Source organism: Spermophilus citellus, assembly GCF_964194105.1.
Source record: "Spermophilus citellus genome assembly, chromosome: 15".
NCBI classification, from domain to species: Eukaryota; Metazoa; Chordata; class Mammalia; order Rodentia; family Sciuridae; genus Spermophilus; species Spermophilus citellus.
The window spans coordinates 17,392,636-17,413,996 of NC_138195.1; the positions used below are offsets into that span (position 1 = coordinate 17,392,636).

The 21,361-nt window shown below is 38.5% G+C and overlaps 1 pseudogene across 1 annotated transcript in view; it reads right to left on the reverse strand.

Annotated features, from left to right (window-relative positions):
- Positions 1 to 1,328: 1,328 nt before the first annotated feature.
- Positions 1,329 to 21,361, reverse strand: part of LOC308634078 (signal peptidase complex subunit 2-like) — a 62,853-nt pseudogene continuing 42,820 nt past the window's right edge. The window contains exons 2-3 of the transcript in view: positions 1,999 to 2,271; positions 1,329 to 1,806 (exon numbers count right to left, since the gene is read on the reverse strand). The product of the transcript in view is annotated as a signal peptidase complex subunit 2-like (transcript). The remainder of the gene's footprint in view (positions 1,807 to 1,998; positions 2,272 to 21,361) is intronic.

Genomic DNA, 21,361 nt, shown 5'->3' on the forward strand with positions numbered 1-21,361 from the left:
AAGATTTAAATGAATTACCTTATACTAATATAAGTATACTAATACAGTAACATGTATGTTTATATATGAGCTGACAACCCTAACTTTTAGGCCCTGCAGTGGTGAGAGGTGGTGGAGATGGGACTCGAACCCTGGAAGTTCAACTCCATAATCTGTGCTCTTTGCTTCTATTAGTTCTGCCCTAGGCCCAGGCTTTCCCTTTCTGTGTCAGAATGAGCCAAAGATGGGCAGAAGAAAGTGTCCCAGAGGCTTGCATTGCAGCTGACCATTGACCACAGATGGCATAGTTGAGGAATTGGGCAGTGTGGAATGGGGAAGGGAAGTTCATGTCCCTTGACCTACGTATGCAGCTAGAATTCTCATCTGCTGCTACCTAGCATAGAACTTGAGTGAGGGTGGAGTATCTCTGCAACTCAGTCTGCACCTGTCAAGCATGCTGATATCCAACCTAAAAGGTCCCTGATAAGATGAAGGGAATGTGTGTACAAAGTAGTAGTTACTCCTGACATGTGACAGGTGCTTGGTGAATTCCTAAGGAGCTAGCTGCCTCACTTCTTTTTTTTTCTTCCACATCTTTTTTCCTTTTATTTAAAAACAAAATTTTAGAAAATGGCAGTTAATAAAGGGTACAAACAAATCAACAGAGATATAGTAGTGGAAAATAGACAATATAAAACTCAAAATGCCACTGACTTCTTCAATTGGTTAAGAACCAAAAGTGTAACAGGCAGGTCTGCTTTAAACAAAGTTAAAAGCCATATATATATATATATATATATATATATATATATATATATATATATATATATATATTTGTGCGTGTGTGTGTGTATAACAGGAAGGTCTGATTTAAACAAATTTAAAAGCTGTATTGTGTGTGTGTGTGTGTGTGTGTGTGTGTGTATGTGTATGATTTCACCCAAGTCAGATATACACAAACCCACAACAATGGTGTGTGAAGGAAAGCTCTCATACACAAGAAGTTGTATCCTAAATTCTTCAGGGAAACAATTGTTGAAACATAAATTAACATAAAGTCAGCAACAGGTTACACAATTTTAAAAACTGAATTTTCAAATGCTGCATGGCACAAAGCTATACGACAGAAAGTACTACTAAGTACAAAAGAAAAAAAATCTTGTATAGCTTTAGCAAGAATGCTTTTCCAAAGCATGTTAAAACAACACAATCTGCAGACCAAGGAAGCTATAGCTAGACGAAAGAACTAGAATGTCTCATATCTGTGCTAGAAAATTCTATTTTTCCAGAATAGATGACAATTTCAGGCCATAAAAGGGAAATTTTAAACATTTCTTATTTTATTCATTTTAAGTTCTGTTTCTTTCCCCACCCATACAGTAATTCAGCATGATCCAGAAGAAAGAGACTACTTTTAGAATTGGCTGCTTTATTTTTCTTTCTGTGGCAAGACTGTCACGGAGCCTGGGTATTTTAGGCTTGTATGCATTCATGAACAGTGTCCCGCTGTGGTCAAAAAACTTAGCAGTGAACTTGGTGAATTCAGCTTCCTGCTGCTGCTTTGTTCTCCCACTGATGAAGGTCAGCTTCAGGGTATATCTGTCATCAAACCCTTTGAGACTGGAGCATAGTAGCCAAATATCATCAGGATCCATCCTAGTAGGATCTTTCCTGTGAGCCACAAGAAAAGTACTCTTCTCCTTATATGAGGTATAAATGGTCAGAATCCCCATTATCGCAAAATAGGATATGATTGCATAGAGCCAAACTGGCTTAGACTCAGAAAAGGGGTGCATATAATCTCCAGTCAAAACCACTATGGCAGGGCTGGGGATGTGGCTCAAGCGGTAGCGCGCTTGCCTGGCATGCGTGCGGCCCGGGTTCGATCCTCAGCACCACATACAAACAAAGATGTTGTGTCCGCCGAGAACTAAAAAATAAATATTAAAAAATTCTCTCTCTCTCTCTCTCTCTCTCTCTCTCTCTCTCTCTCTCTCTCTCTCTTTTAAAAAAAAAAACACTATGGCAAAGAAACAGGAGATGGTACAGATGACGAGGCCACTGTCAGTTAGCCCAAAATTCTCCATATACTTGTACCTTTTTGTAGAATCATCCAAAGAGTTTTCACAGCTGATGTACCCATTCGTCAAGTTTTTCAGGCTTATCATCAATCTTCCACTTATCTAACAAGCTGCTGCGGCTGCTGCCTGTTCTGCAGCTGGGGCCACCACCAGCCACACTACTATCTTCGCCACCACCCCTTCTCCCACCCTGTGCAGCCACCACCCCCTCCTATCTTCTGCATCTCCCTCCCTGCCTCACCGCTTCCCAGCATCCCTGCTCCCTATTCACTAGGAGCATGGGGTTTTCTGCCAATTATCTTTGCTCACTTCTGCCCAGGAAATTTCCTCAGTGTTCCCACCCCCTCATTTGCTCTCCTCATCCGCTCGCTTCTCTCATCTCTTTCTCAAGTGATGTTTGCAGGCTCTTTCTCTTCTGTTCATTCTGAACACTGGGGTTTCTCTGTGTTCCACCGTTGGCCATCTTCTCTAGTCCTGCCCTAAACACATTATGAGGGGTCACAATCTGCACATCAGTATCCTGGCGGCTCCTAATCCTACACGCTCAGCCTGATTGTCTTCCTGAATGCCTTACCCATATTTCCCATGGCCATTGCTACTCTGATATCCTCTTTGTTATGTCGGAATGGAGACCCTCTTTTTAAACCCCTGTATTAGCAAAGGTTCTCCAGGGATAGAACCATAAGAGGGGACAGACAGATGTATCAGGAGATAGATGGAAAATGAAAGGATATTTGTTAAAGGAATTGGTTCACTTGGTTAGGGAAGCTGGGGAATCTCACAGTACGTCACCTGAAAGCTGGAGAAACAGGGAAGGTGGTAGCCTGGCTCCATAATGGGAAGCAGACTGTAGAACTTTCAGGTCCAAACTGATGGCCTGAGAACCAAGACAGTGGTGCATGTCTCTGGTCTAAAGGTCAGAGAATCTGCAGTTCTTGTGTCTAAGAAAGGGAAGGCTCCAAGAGATAGCAGGCAGTGTGCACTGTGGGCCTGCTGGCCAGGCAGCTGGGGCCTCTGGAGGGCAGAGAAGCTCTGCACCAGGCAGAGTCTGGAGGCTTCCCTGGGCATTTCACTCTCTGATGAGATATTATCTCTATTACCTTATTACATTTTATGAGTAATAAAATGCTTTAAAGGAAAGTCTTTATAGAGTTTTGTTTTTTAACTGCATATCTTTTCCTGGTTTTTGGATAAGGGAGCCCTCCTTTTCATGTTGCTCTTGGCCCCACAAATAATGTAGATAACCTTACTGTCTAGACTTGAGAGAGTAATTTAAATTTAAAACAATTTTTAAAAAACCAGCAAAGAATTATAAAATAATATGAAAATGTGGAGTGACTTTGCAAAGGTTGAATAGAATAAAGGAAAATAAGTAAAAATTATACTGTGTGAGAAAGATAGGCTGTATCCATAAAATGGTTATTGATGAAATTTTAGCAGTAGTGATAAAGAAAGAGACAGTTTTTAGAACTGCAAGATCAGCAAAGAGCCTATGAAATAATAGAAGATACTGAGTTTAAAAACAGCCTAGTGTGTGACCTTGGATGTTGGAAAATAAATTTCTTAGTTGATTTCACCAAACTGAATGATACCTAAGAGATAGGAAGAATGAGTTGTTAATAGATTATTTCAAAAAGAGAGAAACTTGGGGAAGGAAGAAGTAAGGGGAGATACACACACACACACACACACACACATACACACATACACACACACACACACATACACACTGTACTCTGTACTGTATATACTGTATCAATCTGTACTCTGATTGCTTAAAAAGGGAAAAAGAAAAAGAAACTAGTATTTACTGCATAGTCAATATTTGATTGTGTATTTACTTAAGGCATTTAAATATATCTGTAAGGATTCAGATAGAAAAGATGCAAAAGATATTTATAAACATAAAGATATTTATGTGTGTGTGTGTGTGTGTGTGTATATATATATATATATCTTTATAAAGATCTTTATATATATAATGCATACTCATTTGTCCATGCACATACATGAATATATGACTCAAGATTAAATAAATAAGATATATTTAAAATTATAAAATTGAGAAATAAATGTGTGATCTATATATAAGCTCTATGAATCTATTTGAGAAATCTATGTAAATTTACCCATGTATAAATAATAAAATGGAACAAAAATTTATTATTTAATAAATTGCCCTATATGACCCATAGAACCTGAAGTTGAACTCATGATTCTCTGGTTCAGAATTCTGCAATTTCTGGTAATCTAGCTCCTTTGACTCTGCCACAGGAACTTGATAGTTTGACTTCATTGTTTTATTTTTTGTGTTCAAATAAAACTTTATTCTATCAATACTGAGCTCATATATTTTTTAGAAGAGATGATTTTAATATTTTGGAAAGTTTCAATAAACAGACGATTTTAAAAATCACCTAATTTACCTCAAGTAACCTGGAATATTAAAATACAATGCAATTTAGAATTTAAAACTGAGAACCCGAAAACAAAGATAATACTAGTTATACCTCCAGGCACAAGAAAAGGAGAGGAACTGCATGAATGAACAGCCAAAGGAAGGGCTCAGGGGAAAAGATGAAGCAAAGACACACTGTGACTGAGCCTGGGAGAGCTGGATGGTTAATGAACTGGAAAGGCCCAGGCCTCCAGAAGCACTCTGCTGAGACTTCCTAAGCACAGTCCCACTTCCTGCCCTCTCCACATGACTAAACTTGAAAAAGATTTCCGTCTTTCTTTTTTTTCTACTCTTCAGTTCCCCATTATTGGCCACACAAACCTGCTGAAACTGTCCTTGTCAATGGTTCCAGTGGTTTTCATATTCCCAAATCCAATGGTGAAGTTTTTTCACCCTCATCTTATTCTACGGCATAGCAGTATTTGACAGAGCTGGCTACCTCCACGTTCCAGAAATGCTCTCCTTTCACAGACTGTGTGATGCCACAGTACACATTTTTTCACCTGTTCTTGTTTGGAATCTTTTCTACTTAATCCCGTTTTCATAAAGGTTGCTATCCATTCCACCCATTTGCATGACCTTAACCAGTATGTGTATGTCAATTTTATAGCTGTAATTCCTTCATATTAATAATCATATTTTGTAGAATCACATTGGTTATGCAGTCACATGTACAATCAGAAAAATGAGAAATTATACCCCATCTATGTATGATATATCAAGTGCATAAATGCCATGTATAACTAATTAAAACAAATTTAAAATTTTTTTAAAAATCATATTTTCTAATTTGTTTGTTTATTCTTATGACTTAGCTTTTTCTCCATGAAAATATCAGCTCCAACAAAAATTTGACTGTAAACTTGGTCACTCAGAGGTAAAATAAACAGGTTCAAGTTCTTAAAATTAGTAAGTGGCTGAGCCAGAAATGGATCACAAATCTTCTTAATTCTAGGGTTTTTGCTGTATTTTACTCTGCCACTCATAAAACAAAAATTAGAGGGGATTTCTGTGTTTGACCATACAGAGTAGCTTAAAGTAGACCACTACTTCTGCCAAGAAAAATTTAAAAATCCAGATACAATGCAAAATAAGCAGCTGTTGAATGCATTGAAGGGATGCCAACATAGCAAAGAATTAAGTGGGAAAAATCCCTGAGAGAAGGAAACCACATAAAATAAGCTCAACACTTGGTGGTTTTCCCCTTAAGGTATCTGCTGAAATCTTAAGCTGTACAAGTCAAGAGAGTATGAAGCAAAGCAGAAACAATTGGATAACAGAGAAAAAAATGAGCACTGATATTGGACTAAGGAAACAAAAAAATGTAGTTCAGTACTCACTAAAGATGAGGAGCTCTGGAAACACCTAGTCTCTTTCTTGAGACAAATGGAAGGCTACCAAGGAGAGGTGGGAAAACAAATAGATTTGACAATGACTGCAACCCTGTCTCATGATAGCCACTCTATGGTTGAACTAAATTATTGTATCCTCCTCTAGTTGCCTGTCTGAGGAAAGGGTGATTCATTATCTCTGGGAGAAAATGGCACCATTCAGAATATCTTTAGTGTTTTATATTAAATTTTTTTTATTTAACCAGATTGTCAGAGATATCAAGAAATAAGACCAATGAAAAACACAATTAATACATTGGAGTTAACACAGATTTTAACATACTTGTGATTAGTACATTCTAAATAAATAGATAATAAGTTGGGAAATGCCATTAGACAACTGAAAGTTGTACTTAAAATGTGAAATGCATGTCAAAACAAGATAAAATTAAACACTTCATGGGATAAAAGCAGCTTTGACACAATTGAAGAAAATATTAGTGAACTGGAAGATAGATCAACAGAAAAATGCTGGTAGAGAGATCCTAAATTTAATAGAAGAAAAAAGTAGGCCCTAATCTCCATCATGTGGGATTAGGCTTAAACTTCCTTAAGAAGACTCTGTGGTGCAAGAATGAAAATAAAGAATCAATAAATGGGATGGACTCAAACTAAAAAGTTTCTTCTCAGCAAAAGAAAAAATCTGTGAGGTGAATAGAGAGCCTACATCTTGGAAGCACTATTTACCCCTCACACATAATCTCTAGGGTATATAAAGAACTAAAAAATCTAAGTACCCAAAAACCAAAAAACCCAATCAATAAATGGGCCAAGGACTTGAACAGACACCTCTCAAAAGATGATATACAATCAATCAACAAATATTTTTTAAAAATGTTCATCATTACTAGCAATTAGAGAAATGCAAATCAAAACTACTCTAAGATTTCATCTCACTCCAGTCAGAATGGCAGCTATCAAGAATACAAACAACAATAAATGTTGGCGAGGATGTGGAGAAAAAGACACACTCATACACTTCTGGTGGGGCTGCAAATTGGTGCAGCCGATAGGAAAGCAGTATGAAGAGATTTCTTGGAAAATTGAGAATGGCATCACCATTTGACTCAACTATCCTTCTCCTCTGTCTATACCTAAAGGACTTCAAAACAGCATACTACAGGGACAAAGCCACATTAATGTTTATAGGAGCACAACTCACAATAGCTAACCTGTGGAACCAAACTAGATGCCCTTCAAAAGATGAATAGATAAAAAAATTGGAAGGTGAGCCTCAGGGTTATACACAATTACATATAAGAGGAAAGGAGGGGTAGGAGAAAAATTATATAAGTGGAAGAAACGATTTATAGTAGAGGGGGTGGAGAGAGAGAAGGGGAGGGGAGGGGAGGGGAGGGGAGGGGGGATAGTGGAGAATGGGATAGATAGCAGAATACATCAGTCACTAGAAAGGCAATTTGTAAATCAATGGAAATGTAACTGATGTGACACAGCAATCTGTATACGGGGTAAAAATGGGAGTTCATAACCCACTTGAATCAATCTGTGAAATATGGTATATTAAGAACTATGTAATGTTTTGAACAACCAACAATAAAATAAAATAAAATAAAAATCAAAAAAATGTGGCATATATACACAATAGAATATTACTCAGCAATAAAAGAGAATAAAATTATGGCATTTGCAGGTAAATGGATGGAGTTAGAGAAGATAATGCTAAGTGAAGTTAGCCAAACCCCAAATGCCAAATGTTTTCTCTGATATAAGGAGGCTGATTCATATTGGAGTAGGGAGGGCAAGTGTGGGAGGAATAGATGAACTCTAAATAGGGCAAAGGGGTGGGAGGGGAAGGGAAGAGGTATGGGGTTAGAAATGATGGTTGAATGTAATAGACATTTTTATCCAAAGTACATGTATAAAGACACGAATTGGTGTGAATATACTTTATATACAATTAGAGATATGAAAAATTATGCTCTATATGTTTAATAAGAACTGTAATGCATTCTGTTACCATATATAACTTTAAAAAATAATTAAAAAGAGGAAAAAGTGCCTGTAGTACAAAGAAAAAACTAGATGTAAAACACAGAAAGACTCAAAATATACATGTGGACTCAATATAAAATTTGGACCAGTGGTGTGTTCACTGGCCCATACAAGCTGGTGAAAACCAACTAGTGATTTTTATGAATTTGGTGAGTATCTTATTAAATTGTTGATATCTTGAAATCAGAATGGAGTATATGTAGCCAATGTAACTAATTATAATCTTTTTTTTTTCTTTCAGAAAATCATCTGGGAATATTGCTTATTGGTAAAGCACTTGGCTAACATTCCAAGGTCCTCTAGCACTCCCCCCACCAAAAATGTAATGCCAAAAGCAGAAATAAAGTAAAATTATTTCATATGAAAACATATAAATAGAGGAAGGTATGAAAAGTAATGTAAGGGGTAGATGGATATATGGGCAAACACAAATGAAAATTGACTATATAAGACAACAAAATAAATAATGAAAACACAAAAAAGCAAGTAGAGTGCAAATGAAAAAAAGTGATATAAATTCTAGCATTGTTGGCAAGTGAAAAAATTTTGTTACATATATGAGAATCATGTTAAAGGTGTATGTGTTTTAATTTGTAGAATAATCACTAAAAATAATGAAAGAATGCATAGCAACAAAATTAATAGAAGGAAAAATATCCTGAGCATAAACTAAGTAGAATAAATAAAAATAGAAATAGACAATTGACACAAACCCAAATGTATTAGTAATGATGATTAATGTTAATAGTTTCAATAGTACATTTAAAAGACAAAGATTCACCCTGGTGTCATGCCATACACCTGTAATGCCAGCTATTTGGAAGGCTGAGGAAGGAGGATCAGAATTTTGAAGCCAGCCTGGGCAATTTAGTGAGATCCTGTCTCAAAATAAAATCACAAAGGACTAAGGTTGTATATCAGAGGCAGGGCACTTGCCTAGCATGTGCAAGGCTGACAGATGATAGGTTTAAAAAAAGCTGTGTGCTACAAAATTGAGATATATCATATAAAATAAAAAGAAAGTTTTAATCTTATTTTATGTATAGGAAGTCCATCAATGTTAGATTAGGTTGTAACTCTAAATCATTATAACTTCTAGAAGAAAATTAAATAAACTCTTCATAAAACTGGATTGAGAAGCATGTCCTAAAACAGTATACACTGGTGACCAAAAAAGTAAAAGTAAATTCTGAATTGATTTGTGAAATATGATTAAGAATTTATGACTAGAATATACCATTAGCCATGGGTATTTCTTTTTAGTTGGTTTGTTTGCCTGTTTTTGTGCTGGGGATTGAACCCAGAGTCTTGTGCATGTGAGGCAAGCACTCTACCAACTGAGCTATATCCCCAGCCCAAAGCCACAGTTTTAAGAACATTTTCACTATCTATATATGTATCTGACAAAACTCTCATATACAAAAATATATAAAGAACTCATATTTAAGTAAGAAAAAAGAATCTAAAATTTATAAAATTGTTTAAAGTCTTAAAAAGAAGAGCTTCACACACAACAATTAAATGGCCAAAAGACATATAAAAATGCACTTAGCTTTATTAAAATAATAATATCACTTCTAGGTGTAGCAGAATTACATATGCATGCATATATATCTTAAGGATATTTATTGCAACATAATTTGCAATAGTATGAAACTATAAACAAAACTAAAAACTAAAAAACTATAAAATAAACCATCAGTAGCAGAATAGATAAATAAAATGTGATAAAATCATACAAAGAAATACTAGGTAGCAATAAGAAAGACTGAAATATTGCTACATGCACCAATATGCTTGCATCTCAAAGACATAATGTTTAAGTGAAGCCAGCCATACCCCAAACAATATAACCAGTATGATTTCATTTTACATAGTGGAGAAGACAGTAACTGGAACTCACCCCAGGGCTTTTAGGGTCCTGGAAATGTTTTTTTTTATTTTTCCCTTTATCTTGGTAGTGGTTATATAAATGCATTCATTTTGTGAAAATTCAATGAGTTGAACATCTATGATTTATACATTTGTAATTGTGATATTCTTCAATGAAAATTATTTCTATAAGTTTAGAAAGAATTAGAAAAAATATGGAGTCACAACATTTTTTCCAAAATCTGGAATCCCGGTGGTAAAAGGTAAAATAATTCCATACAGATGCATACATTCAGCATATGCATTTCTCCATTTATAGAAGCAAAGACATAAATGATGAGCATCTCTGAAAACATGAGTTGAATTCTGCAAATGAGCATTTTGATCTTTAAGTTTTAGCTCTGCTGCATATTTCATATATGCCATGCCTTTGTCAGAGCAGGAAAAAACTCAGGCTTCATCAGGTAATCTTTTTTTCTTATCAACATCACAGAGAAGAACTGGTGCTCAATTACTTACTTGTCTTTTTTCTCCTCTTGAGATACACAGAGGGAGGGCAGGCTTTCTCCCTTTGGAGGCTATACTACCATTAACACCCACTAACACTACCAAGTGTGCAAATGAAAATGCTTATCTCACGTCAATTTTCTCAAAGTCTAAGTTAAAAACAATCTTTCTGGTAAGAAGTATTGGGGCTGAAAAGGTGAGAGGAAAAAGTTGGATAGAGGATGGTTAACAGGTAGGGGAGATGCAGTTATATTGAAGGAATAAACTCTAAGTTTCATAGTACAGTAACTCCGATTGACAACTTTTAATTATGTAATTCAAAATAGCTAGTTGTTATGGTTTGGATGTGAAGTATCCCCCCACACACACACCGAAAGACTCATGTGTAGAAGGCTTAGTCTCCAATGAGCAAAGTCCAGAGGTCAAGTTTTTGGGAAGTCATTAGATCAATAGGTCTCATCCACAGCCTTATCAGTGGATTAATGCATATAGCTGACTGCTGGGGGATGGTGGAGGCTGTGGGAGATGGAACCTGGCTGAGTCGGTCACTGGGGGGCATGCCCTGGAAAGGTATTTCTTGTCCCTGACCTCTTTATTTCTCTGCTTCGAGGTTGCCAGGAGAGAGTTTTCCTACATCATGCCTTTCCACCAAGATAGTCTGCCTCACCTTAGGTCCAAAGCAGTGGAGCCAGCCAAACATGGACTGAAACCTTTGAAACTGAGCCAAATAAATCTTTTCTTCTCTAAGTTGTTTTTCTCAGGTGTTTGTCACAGTGACAAACAGCTCACCAACACATGAATAAAAAGGAGTTTGAATGTCTCCAATATAAAGAAATGATACGTGTTTTGAGGTGACAGGAGTACCATTACCATAATGAGCTGATCATTGCACATTTCATACATGTATTAAAATATCACACCATACCACATCATGTACATGTTATGTAATTGCACATAATGTGTAATTGTTATATGTTAATTTTTAAAAAATTAAAAGAAAAAAAAAAACTTTTCCACCATTTGTTCTCATGGCCAGGGCCTTTGAGACAATCAGGTTAAACTACATGTCAAAATTCATGTGGGTTTTTGGGAGTTGGGGACAGTGCCAGACAAGAGGTCCTGCTGTCACTCAAGTGTTGGGTATTTGGCAGGACAGACCAAAGTTGAAGCTTTTGAGCCTCAAAAATGGTGAGGATGACCCTGGGGGGCGGGGGTGGGCATCTTTCACTCAGCTATTTCTCACGACATGTTGTAATAGTTCACGTGTTCAGGTCTGAAACCACCTGCAGTCCCGACTGTTTTGGACTGAGCAACTTTAGTTGGTCTGGTTAATGTGATGATCCATGTTTGGTCTGGTTTTGCTTGTGTGACTTCTATGTCATGTCTGAAACTTGCCGTCAAAAAAGGTCCTGGTATGACCCAGGTTGCTCTCAGATCTATTGTCAATGAAACTTTATCCTAATGTCTACTCCCCAGTTTGTATCTGGGTTCTTAACTGAAACTCATTGTCCTTATCCCAACTGGTAGATTTGGGTGCTCTTAATCTGGCAAGTTTAAATAATAGACTTTATGAAGGGGAAGAACTGGGGAGATCATCTATCTACCATATGCTGGGCGCTTTGTATAGGGATTGGCTATTTCAACAATTAGCATTTTCTGTATATAATACATGTTATTAGCCCCAAATTACAAAGAAGGAAAAACTTTACAGTGGATGAGTAGAATAGCTAGGAGGTGCTAGCTGGGATTTGAGCCCAGACCTGGGTAAATCTAAAGCCAGTTTCTCTACTGTACTGCCTTGCTAGGCCACTAAGAGGAAAATCTGCTGATAGTTGAGACCTTAGCTGAGGCTTCCTCTCCCTCCTTCCCATCATATTTTCTGCATTCCTTAGAAAGACTGCTCTGTGAAGAGAATTAAACTATCATGAAGATCTCATCTTTGCCTGACAAAACCTGTGGTGCTGCTTGGAAGATTCATAATGTTGCTGAGGTTTGAGAGTGGCCTCTCCTACGGCCGATAGGTAACTCTTAGGTCTGGCGTTAATAAGTACTGGGATTTAAAACACATGGTGAATGGGGTCAAGGCCACACCATCATCCCAGCCAGAAACATTGCAAAATGTTCTTCCAACAATCATGCTGACTCTGAGAAGTTGACAGCAAAATAGCTCTGGGAGTCTGCTCTACTTGGGGTGGTCAGTACCATCACTTTCGTGCTGTAAAAGCAAGCACAGCCTCGTTGCAGGACTTTCTCACCAGGACTAGGCAGAGAAGGATTGAGTCCCAGAGGAGGTTTGCCTGCCTCTATCCCAGATGATGACCCTGGGGAATCCACTCTGACAGTTGGGGGAATGCATCTCAGCCCAGATTCCTAACATCTGTCCAGCTGTGTGATCACAAGGGCCTTGAGCTGCCAGTCACATGGGAACTTCAAAGCCTGCGTGACCCTCAGATAAACAAAGCAAGAGTTGAGGTAAGAACAAAAATCAGGCAAATATTTGCCATAGGAACTGCTTCTGAACTTTGCCCTGTTGTGTAGGTCCTAGTTTGCCAGCACAACCTGACCTCAGCAACCTCGCTCTCTGCTCCGTATTTTGAGATAATTCCTATTATTGCAGAGGTTTTCCACAGGCTTAGTCTGAATCAACAAGTGATGTTTTGACCCTAAAACATGCCATTTGGAGATCCTCTACAGGGAGTACAGTAGCTCCTGAGCAGATTGGTAATTGTTTTGTCTTTTTTGCTAAAACTTGAGCTCTTATATGTTATGAAGGTTGTAATAAACTAGAAAATGCCCCAAGGAATTTTTTGAATGATAAAGTGGCTCAAATGAATAAACTAATATAAAATACAACCTATCTTCATTAATTCTTGGTTCTTACACTGTAGTTCTTAATTAATTAATGTCCTTGATTAATCAATTAGTTGATTAATGTCTAATAGAAAAGAACCTTGATCCTTAAAAGGTGTGAGTTTATTATGAATATTATCATTAAGAAGAAAGAGGGCTGGGAATGTAGCTCAGTGGTAGAGCACTTACTTAGTATGTGTGAGACCCTGGGTTCCATCCCCAGCACTGAAAAACCAAACCAAACCAAACAACAACAACAACAAACTAAAAGCAAAACAAATCTCAGAAGAAGAAGATTGGGAAGATGAAGAAAGAAGGGTGAGGAGGAGAGAAGGACATGAAAAAGGAGTAGGAGATGAAGACAGGAGGAAGGAAGTGGAAGAGGAGAATGGGAAGAAGACAACAGAAAGAGGAGGAGCAAGAGGAGGAGAGTTAGAAGAGGAAGGTGGGGAAGAAGAGAACAATTATTTACTGAGTGCTCAATCATCAAAACAATCTTATGAGTTAACACTAGTATTTCAGTTTTTCAAATGAGAAATTCTGTCCTAGAGAGGTTTGACAACTTCCCCAGGCCAGGCATGCAGGAGTGCTGGGTCCGGAGATGCAACAACAGGATGCTGTGACTCCAGAGCTGCACCCCTGCCCTGTGCTTTTCCTGGCATCTCCCTCTACACAGGATCGCACTGTAGGGGCAAGATTACCCTGAGAGGGAGAAATTAATAAAGGGGCACACAGATCCCCATAATTATTAGCTGGGTAAAAATGAAAAGTAGACCCACCAAGAGATGGAGGGGACCCACAGAGAAGTGGAAGGATGAGGAGATTGTGTTATTGCAGAGATAAGAAAGGATATTTCCCAAAGGCTGAAGGCAGGAGGGACATTTTACTAATCTAGGAACCAACAGCTATGAGGACCTCTCTCTCACATCCTTTCTCCTGAGTAAGGCCTACTGAGCTCTCAGTGACAAAGTTTGAATAGTTTCATTGAAATGGATCTGAAAAATACTATAAGAAATTGTTATGTGTGTTGAAACTACTCACCAGAGCCTTAGAGCCGGTTCTAGCATAAGTTTCTCTGCAGCCAGATAAGGTCTTCCAAGGCAGGCAGGGACTCCTTTTAGGTAGGAGGCTTTGGGGACCTTGGACTCCTGCTCTGTCCTCTACCTTGAGTATCCTTGAGGTCACCAGCTCTGACTTCCTGAAGGACCAGGGTTGCTGAACTTTAAGAAAAATTGAGGAAATAGAACAAAACAAAACAATGGATAAGAAGCCTTGTGAGATCATCAGGTTTATGATGACAATTACTTGTTGGCCATCCGTTTGGCACACTTTAGGTGCATAAGGTGGAGATTTCTACTTTTCAAAGGCAAGAACCCAAGTGATGGTGCTTGTGAGTGAAGTTAGAATCCAGGTGAAGTTGTCTGTATAATGGGCCCACCCTTCTGATCTACCATGCTGTGACTCAGAAGTGAATAAGCTGTGCTGAAAATCAAGCTGTGGTTCCTAAGTGATAGGTAAAGATATTGAGGTATGCCTAGGTCAAATCATTTCTAAAACCATGCCTTGAGCCCCTCTAGCCAGGCATGTTGACATATGATCAGCAATATGGACACAGAGGATAACTCAGGTGAGTCACCTTCCGGATGACAAAGACAGTAAGTTAATGGGCACATAATTTCAGAATGTGATAAGTGCTATGAAACAAATAAAGTGAGGTAATGCAAAGTGACCAGATCGAAGGGCTATTAAAGACTGAGCTGTTTAAGAAAGTCTCTTCTTGGACCTTAGCCAGAACAAGACATAAAAAATTTACCTGAAAGATAACCTTTTAGACTAAAGAGGCCCAAGTTCTAGGAATCGACCCTGATGCTCTAGCATCTTGGAGCTTCCTCCGGGCTGTTGACTTGTTCTGATTCATTAATGCCGCATTCTGATGCTAAGCCCTAGCAGGAGTGTTAATGCCTGGCCAGGGACCTGGGGTCTTCTCACCTGTAATGTTTACCACAGGGACTAAATGGATTTCATTTCTAAATCAAGGTAAATACTGCAACAGTCAAACAGAGCTGACCTATAATAAAGAAGAGGTAAATTTATAATAAAAACAATAGAATGTGTTGGCTTATCCTTAATGATTTCCAAGCTCTTTACACCAAGAGAACTTTCAAAAACATCTTACATCTAAGATATTGACTAGAACAAGACATTACACTTTTACTTTAAAGATAGTCTTGGAGACTAAAGAGACCCAGTGGCTATACAGTGCCTTTTAAGCAGAGATGGTACCTGTGAGAGAAACCGTTTCTCTGACAAAAATCCATATGCAGGGGCCAAAGCTGAGATGGTACCTCAGCTAAATCAAGAAAGCACAGTGGATTGGAGTCTCATGGGGTAGGAATGATGTGTAAGGAAAGAGGGGAGATAATGATTTCAGATAGCAGATCCTTCTGCAGAGCTCAGTGCAAATAGAGTATTTTCCCTCCTGAGTTTCATGGGGAAGAAAATATAAAGAAGGGAGATGAGAAGAGAGGAGATTAGAGGAGAGGAGAAGAGAGGAGAGGAGAGGTGAATGAATTCTCAGCAGGTCAGAGATGGCAGAATGGGGAAAATTCTGACTTTAATGGAATGAGCTCAGAGAACTGCAGTGATTACTGGGAGAGGCAGGGATTTGTGGGAAAGCCTTGTGCTTGCTGATGAGGAAATCGGGACTCACACACACTTGGCCCTTGAAGGAAGCTCAGCAGGTATCTCCTCTGTGGATGAGTCTCCTAGGCACTCAAGTCCCGGGAAAGAGCCTTCATTTCTTTGGGATTGGAGATGTCCTGGCAGGACTCAGGCCTGAGGTAGTGGGGCGGGAACTCTTGGTCCAGCCTGGCCAAGGGCAAGGGTCATCTGTGTGGAGGTGGAAGACACTGGATAGGCAGGATTTGAAGACCCAAGTTCAGGTCTCCTTATCCCCCTAAGAAAATCCCCTTCTAAAAGAATTGTCTCTCCTGAAGTGGAATTCTAGTCTTTCTTCAGATAGCATGTATCTGTCCTGGTAGAGGTGGAGAGATGTTTCCCAGGACTTGAGGGTGTAAGTCATTGCAGCTCGAGGAAGTGAACGGAGTGAGCAGGCTCTCAGTGCTGTGGGAATGCATGGAAAGATGATGTCCACTCTTCCCTTCCAGGCCTGGCAGGTTTCCTGGAAGAGGGGCAGGTAAAAACAGTGACAGGGACCCTGGACACTGCTCTTAGATCTGCTTTTCTGGGGACTGTATCTGGGGACTGTATCCACCTGTTGAGGGAGCACCTGGAAGGAACAGGTCCCACTGCCTCATGTGGACATTTCAGGCCTGGCACAGAGAGGTATGTTAAAGCAATCACAGGCTCAGAAAGTCCAGGGATGTCCTGATTCAGCCCCACGGGCTCAAGCAAGGTCTCACCTCGATCTCTCCATCTAGAGTTGGACTCATGGTTTTGTCATGGAGATAATTCATTGCTAAATGGACCTACCTATGCCTGACCCAGGAAGTGCTCACAAATGCAACATGTATAGCTGCATCCTCCCTGTCCCCACCTGGAAGTTTGGATGGAAAGTTGCGTGTTTCTCTGTGTCATCTGACTAGTGGTCTTGCTCACCTTTCCTCTCCCACGCTTTCTCCCTGACTCCTCAGACCCTTGTTCTCTAACCTCACTAACCTTGCAGGGGCCGCTCAGGTGTTCCACTGATGCCTCACAGCCTCCCAAGTATGCTCTTGGGTGTCAGCCAGTCTCCAATTTCTGAGGTCCTGACCACCATCTCTAGCTTTTTACCTCACAGTCCGCTTGCATTGGAAAAGGTCTTTTCCCCAATCGTGGTGGGTAACTGAATGTGCCCCTGCTGGCCTTCCTCCTGGTCGACTTCCCCCTGAGATCTTTCCTTGAAGTCTTACAGTTGGTTCTACTGGGTTATTAATTTAACACTTAACCGACACTGTCTTTTCTCCTTCCTTAAATAGAACCCTCTTGAGATTAGGGTCAATGATCTCATCTTTAAGTCATCAGCTGATTGCCCACAAGACACATCTATGGCATTATGTCAAGAGAAGGATCCCAATGAATGTGACAATCCCCAGGAGAAAGAAAACAATGTGTTCTAGAAAGTTTTAAGTTAACAAATGAAGATTCATATTAAGAAGTTAGGAATATTTGCAGAACAGAAGTTAATGAAATAGAAAAATATACCCTAGAGAAGATAAGTAGAACCAAGGTTGTTTTGAGAATACTAAGAAAAATGATGCATGCCCGCAAGATTGACCAAGGGATCAGTGAGCATCTATTGATGGTTCTTCAACCAAATGCCATCCAGATGCTGGGCTTAATTTGTCAAAACAAGTCTGAAATCCCTGAAAGACCTTCCAATGGGAACCTTCTGGTTCATTAACATTTACTTGGCACTCCTCTCCAAGCATCATCCTAGTGCCCCAGGGTCTCAGGCTCACAAATCCAGTGTGCTGAGGAGAAGGAGGGGTAGGAAAAGGAGGGGGGAGGAAGAGGAGAAGAAAGAAGGGGATGAGGAGGAGGGGAAGAAGAGGAACAACAGGCTGAGCTCTGGAGCCTATTAAGCTCTAGCCTTTCCTGGTTTCAGAGATCTTAAGCAACTTGGAAGATAGAAATCCATCTCCAAGTCCCTGAATGACTACAGGTCATGAGAGATCAGAGAGGAGCCAAACAACTTTCAAACAGAGAATGTAACTCAACCCCACACTTGAACACAAATGCATGCAGGCAGGCACATGAGGAGGTGATATGCTGAAATGCTCCTAGAAGACAACACTTCCTTGGAAAGAGGAAACCAAGATCAGAGTTCCAGCCTGAATAATGAGCTCCCACTGGCTGAGCTATGGAAGCAAAATTTCAAAGCTCTTCGTTCTAAACAGATAACTTGCATTAGAGAGACATTTGCAAATTTTGCTAAACATTTATTGACATACTGTGAGCATCTACTCCAGGACTAATGGAGATGTTTCTTAATTGGTTAAAAGTAAAATAAAGACTATCATCTGGAAAGAAAAACTCTAGTAAGCTTCTTGGAAATAGGTAATGTGAGAGTTAAACTTCAAATGGGGCCCTTCCCTTCCACTTGGGAAACTGTCTACCCAGTCAAAGAGACCTTGAAGTCCCTCTTCTCCCTACCATACACAGAAAGCACAGAGGAAAGGACTTTCTGAGTGTTCAACACTAATTCCTGACTTTCAGCTGAAACTAGAACACCTTGCAGTTCAGCTGGGGGCTGGGGACACGAGATGAAGCAGGTATAAGTCTTGCCCTTGAGCAACTATGGTCCATCTGGGAAAATAGTCATCTTAACACAAATGTAAGGGCTCAGGGTAGAAGAACACAGGTGTCCTTTATAAGTGAGTAAATGAAGGAATAAGTGGATGGATGAAGATTCTGGCACAATGTGCTTTTCAGTGCCAGAAGACAGGTTCTCTTCATGTCTTCTCCTACCAAGGCATATCGGATAAAGTGAGCATAAAAAATTAACTCCCACAACACTCTTAAGAGCAAATGGAGACCTGTAAATTATTTCCGAGGACAACAGGAGTGAAAGTGGAAATACAGAAATACAGGAGAGCATAACATAGAAAGATTCTCTCTCTCACTCTCTTTCTCTCTTCCCCACCCTGTCCCCTCTCTTTGAAGTGCTGAGGATCTAACCCAGGGCCTAAAGCATTCTAGGCAAGCATTTATACCACAGAGCTATACTTTTTTGAAAGTTTTAATTGGTAAAACATATATAATATAAAATTTACCAACATAACCATTGTTAAATGCATTCATTGTTCAGTTGTGCTAGGTACATTCACATTGTTGTACGTCCAGCCTCCAACTTGCAAAACTACACCTCTATATCCCCATTTCCTCCTCCTCCCAGACCCTGGCATTCACCATTCTATTTTGTTTCTATGACTTTGACTACTGTAGAAATCTCATGCCAATGTAATCATACAGTATTTTTGTGTGTATGTGTGTGTGTGTCTGGTTTATTTCACTTAGAGTCATGTCCTCAAGGTACTTCTACTGATTCTTGATAAGTATTAGCACAGCATCAAGTTCACAAATGCCATGACATCACTGAGAAATAAATACTGAAAGTCATTGCATCATTGTTATTCTCAACTGATTAGATTTGGTTTGGGCTTTCTTTACTTTTATTTGTTTCCAGTGGGCTATCTATGTTTCAGGAATTCCTAGACTCTTAGGGTACAAGTTCCATTATGGAAAAATTCAAGTTGTACAAAGCTCTAAATATCTCATTGTCTAGGAACTACTTAAAGAAAGACCAATCAATGTACTAGGCCTGACATGCTGGACCCATGGACATGCTCTGGTTTTGATGATAATTAGTATGTGGGAGATTTTGTTTGTTCTGAGACTCCTAAAATTTAGGGCTCATGGCTATTTTTATAAGTTTATGTAATCCTTTACTTTACTATGGATTGTATGACTCTGTTTTATTTGAAAGTATAATGTTTCAAAGAGCAAGTTACATAAATAGTATATAAAACATGTAGATAGATAAATAGTATGATTGAATATATATTTATAGGTCTGTAAAGTTACAATCTAAGCTATAATAGTACCTAACTCTAGGGAGTTGATGATTTTTTTTGAACTCCATATCATTTTATACTGTTTTATGAATAACTATATATTTTAAATGGAAAAGACTATACAAGGCAGTCATTTGGAACCCAGGATGCACTTACACTTGAAACCATTCACTCACTCATCCAATCAGCCAACAAATGCTATGTGCCAAAGTCTACTCCAGATATCAAAATGTGACAGCAGAAAAATAAACAAACAAACTTGCTATGGAAGAACTGACATTTAAAGGGTGGGATTAGATATAACATTTTCTTAAAAATCAATAATATTTTTTACTTAAAAAAAGTTTTTCACTTAAAAATAATAGCCAATGTTTTCTTCCAGAATATTGAAAAAATAAAATTAATTGGTAAGGATCCTTCATTAGAATTTTTATTACAAAAATAATAAAGTTTCAAAATCTGAATAGAAGAATAGTAAGTTAAATCTTTTGAGAAAATGGAGAAGATTTTTGAATTTATATTCTGTTGAGTAAATTGTAGTTAAGACCTGTACTTTTAACAAGTATTATATAGCAAATTTTAAAAAACAGAGCTGTCTTAATTTTGATAATAGTATTTAAAATTTCCTACCCCAATCAGTATAAAAAAGATTTCATAGTAAATTAATTCTGCACAGAATTATTAAGAAGAACTATATAATTATTGAAAAAAATCTTAATGAATACTGATTCATTCATGAACTGGTAAGTATTAATTGCCACACTTAGAAAAATTCTCATTAGCCACTATGTAATATTTTTATCAATCAGCATTTATTACACATTCCAAATTTTTATATATAACTAGTTTGTTTGAAGTAACACAGGGGATAGGTAATAAAGTAAAGCTACTTAAAAATATGTTTTAAAATTTAACTTATGAGAGTGATAAATGCTATTCAGACAATAAAACAATTTAATGTGGTGCAAAGTAGCTGGGAGTCGAATACAGGGAAAGAATCCTTTGGAGAGTGTTAGAAAAGAATTTTCTGAAGATGTGAATGCAGAAGAAGTTAGTATATATCATCATTATACAAAATACATGGAGATGTGAATTTGGTGTCAACATACTTTATATATAATCAGAGATATGATGAATTGTGGTATATGGTGTATTAAGAATTGTAATGCAAAAATAAATAAATAGAAGTTGGTATATATGAAGACCTAGATGAAGAACATTACAGGTAGGCAAAATGGTGTGCCTAATGTCGAAGTTAGAAAAAATTGGCCTGGGCTAGAACAAGTAGGGGAGAATCTGGTGAGTAATGAGTGGGTCCCTGAGGGAGATGGAGTTTGTCTGAGGGATTCTTAAGGAGGACAAGGACTAGGGATCGCAGAGAAGTGGTGGTTTAAGGATCCAAGTCAGTGGTGTCGTGGATGGTGCCTGAAATGGGATGGGGAGGCAAGAGCAGGACAACTTCATGGTCCTCCAGTAGCCAACACTGGAAACATCAGCAGTTTGTGCACTTTTCGTTTCCATGAGTATTTAGTTTCCAAGCTTGCTCTGTTGCTCTGTTATCTAGTTTTTTCTTTAACTTGAAGGTGCCCGTACATGAAGCACACCAGCTGCCCAGTCCTGGAAGGCATCCTGATT